We start from the raw sequence: 3,374 nt of genomic DNA on the forward strand, positions 1-3,374 counted from the left end.
AAGGTCTAAACCTTGTCTGTGGTATTCTGAGTAGGATTCAAGGATTGAATGACTGTGACGAGCTTCAAACTCGCGATTGTGGGGCCTTAGTGACAGACGCAAAAGAATCACTGGATTCTATTCCGACATGATCGAGAACCGACAGCTGAATAGCTGTGCTGTGACAGAGTGTGTTGAACATTTTCAGTAAGAGGATGGGAGGTAGCCACTGACAACGGTGAAACCCTACATACAGCTTGCCATGGAAAGGAGTAAGAAGGGTTGGATGAGAGCAATAAGAACGTAGAGATTCGAAAGGATTCTAGCATCTCCACAAGGGACAAAGCATCTCCATACGCTTATCTGATATTCTCACCAATGAATTGCATAAGTATCTCTATCTTTATTTTATGCTTTATTCATAAATCATTCATACCCATTTGATTCTGCCTGACTGAGATTTACAAGATGACCATAGCTTGCTTCATACCAACAATCTCCGTGGGATCGACCCTTACTCGCGTAAGGTTTATTACTTGGACGACCCAGTGCACTTGATGGTTAGTTGTGCGAAGTTGTGATAAAGAGTTGAGATTGCAATTGAGCGTACCATGTTGATGGTGCCATTGATGATCACAATTTCGTGCACCAAGTTTTTGGCGCCATTGCCAGGAATCGTTTGAGTTTGGACAACTGACGGTTCATCTTGTTGCTTATATTAGGTATTTTTCAGAATTTTTAAGAATGAGTTCTAGTGTTTCAAGGTGATGTTCTTATCATCACCAAAGCTGATTGATCTTCATCAATTTAGCTCTTGAATGCAATGTTCTGCTGAAGCTTGGCTAGCCATGTCTAATTCCTTTAAACTGAAGCTTTAGACTAACATTGCATGATTCCTGGAATTCTTATTAAAAATTTTGAATCTCTTTATTTTCTTTTTTCACATAATTTTCAAAAAAAAACCAAAAAAATTACAAAATCATAAAAACCAAAAATATTTCTTGTTTGAATCTAGTGTCTCATTTTTAAGTTTGGTGTCAATTGCATGTTTCTGTTCTTCTTGCATTTATCATGTGTCTTCATTGATCTTCAAGTTGTTCTTGATGATTTACTTGCTCTGATCTTTAAATTCTCTTGTTTTGTGTGTTTTGTTGTTTCTCATATGCATTCTCAATTTGTTAGTGTCAGTAGTATACAAACTTCTAAGTTTGGTGTCTTGCATGCATTGTTTATTTGATTTTAGTTGCATTTTGATTTTTCCTCATCATTAAAAAATCTAAAAAAATTTTAATTTGTGTCTTTTCAAGTCAATAATACAGAGAATTGAAGATTCAGAACATACAATAGAGGAATTACACAGAAAAGCTGAGCGTTCAAAACACCCAGTGAAGAAGGAAAACTGGCGTTTAAACGCCAGCCAGGGTGCCTGGCTGGGCGTTTAACGCCCAAAAGGGTAGCAATTTGGGCGTTAAACGCCAGAATGTATACCATTCTGGGTGTTTAACGCCAGGATGGCACAAGAAGGAAGATTTTGTTTTAATGCAAATTTTTTTCAAGTTTTCATAATTTTTCAAAATCAAATCTTTTTCAAATCATATCTTTTCAAAATTTATTTCTTTCCATTTTCAAAAATACTTGCTAACAATTAATGTTTTGATTCAACATTTCAAGTATGCTGCCTTTTCTGTTGAGAAAGGTTTAATGTTTGAATTATATCTTTTCTTGTTAGCCAAGTCATTAATTTTAAAAATCAAATCTTTTTAAATTGTTTTTCAATCATATCTTTTCAATCAAATCTTTTTAAAACCATAACTTTTCAATCATATCTTTTTAATTTCTAATTTTAAAATCTTTTTCAAAAATCACTTAATTTCTTTTCCACTCTTAGTTTTCGAAAATCATCAATCAATTTTCAAAATTCTTTTTTAAAATCTTTTAACTTATTTTCGAAAATTCTTCCCTTCTTCTCACATCCTAAATCTTCTACCTCCTCCTTCTATTTCTCTGACACCTCAAGGAATCTCTATACTGTGACATAGAAGATTCCATATTTTCTTGATCTCTTCTCTTTCATATGAGCAGGAGCAAAGACAAAAGCATTCTTGTTGAGGCTGACCCTGAACCTGAAAGGACCTTGAAGCGAAAGCTAAGAGAAGCTAAAGCACAACTCCCTGTAGAGGACCTAACAGAATTCTTCAAAGAAGAAGACATGGCAGCCAAAAACAACAACAATGCCAACAATGCAAGGAAGGAGTTTTTAGCTGAATTCTTGCAAATCTGTGACACTGTCAAGACCAATGGGGTTGACCCTGAGGTTTACAGACTTATGCTATTACCTTTTGCTGTAAGAGACAGAGCTAGGATATGGTTGGACTCACAACCTAAAGAAAGCCTGAACTCTTGGGAAAAGCTAGTCAATGCTTTGTTGGCAAAGTTCTTTCCACCTCAAAAATTGAGTAAGCTTAGAGTAGAAGTCCAAACCTTCAAACAGAAGGAAGGTAAATCCCTCTATGAAGCTTGGGAAAGATACAAACAATTGATCAAAAAGTGTCCTTCTGACATGCTTTCTGAGTGGAGCATCATAGGTATCTTCTATGATGGTTTGTCTGAACTGTCCAAGATGTCATTGGATAGCTCTGCTAGAGGATCTCTTCATCTGAAGAAGACGCCTGCAGAAGCTCAAGAACTCATTGAAATGGTTGCAAATAACCAATTCATGTACACTTCTGAAAGGAATCCTGTGAACAATGGGACGAATCAGAAGAAAGGAGTTCTTGAGATTGATACTCTGAATGCCATATTGGCTCATAACAAAATATTGACTCAGTAAGTCAATATAATTTCTCAAAGTCTGTCTGGAATGTAAGCTCCACCAGACAGTACTAAGGATGCTTCATCTGAAGAAGAAGCTTATGATCCTGAGAACCCTTCAATGGAAGAGGTGAATTACATGGGAGAACCCTATGGAAACACCTATAATCCTTTATGGAGAAATCATCCAAAAAAAAGAGATTATAACAAAAGAATGGAAGAAGAATGAATGTAACAACAAAGAATTGAAGAGTAGGAGTATAAGAAAAAATGAATGAGAACCTAGATCTAAGAACTAAACCTAATTCTAATCCTAATTCTAGAGAGATGTGAGAGCTTCTCTCTCTAGAAACTAACTCTAAACTAATCTTAATGAGTGTGATTGATGCTAAGTGAGTCAATCTCCTTTTCTCTTCAATCCTTGGCTTTAAATAGCAGTTTAGGCACCAAAGTTGGTTGGAATTGGGTCCCACAACTCCTCAAAATTTGTTGGGTGCGAATTCAATAAAAAATCATATATCAACACCGACGCGTACGCGCACAGCACGCGTACGCATCCATGGGCCATTTCGCAGGGTGCGCGT

The 3,374-nt window shown here is 36.2% G+C and overlaps 1 non-coding gene across 1 annotated transcript; it reads right to left on the minus strand.

Annotated features, from left to right (window-relative positions):
* Positions 1–2,437: 2,437 nt before the first annotated feature.
* LOC127740870 (small nucleolar RNA R71) lies at positions 2,438–2,545 on the minus strand. Its single transcript, XR_008001726.1, has one exon. It is a non-coding gene; the product is annotated as a small nucleolar RNA R71 (small nucleolar RNA).
* Positions 2,546–3,374: the final 829 nt, after the last annotated feature.

Source organism: Arachis duranensis, chromosome 7, assembly GCF_000817695.3.
Source record: "Arachis duranensis cultivar V14167 chromosome 7, aradu.V14167.gnm2.J7QH, whole genome shotgun sequence".
Classification (NCBI taxonomy): Eukaryota; Viridiplantae; Streptophyta; class Magnoliopsida; order Fabales; family Fabaceae; genus Arachis; species Arachis duranensis.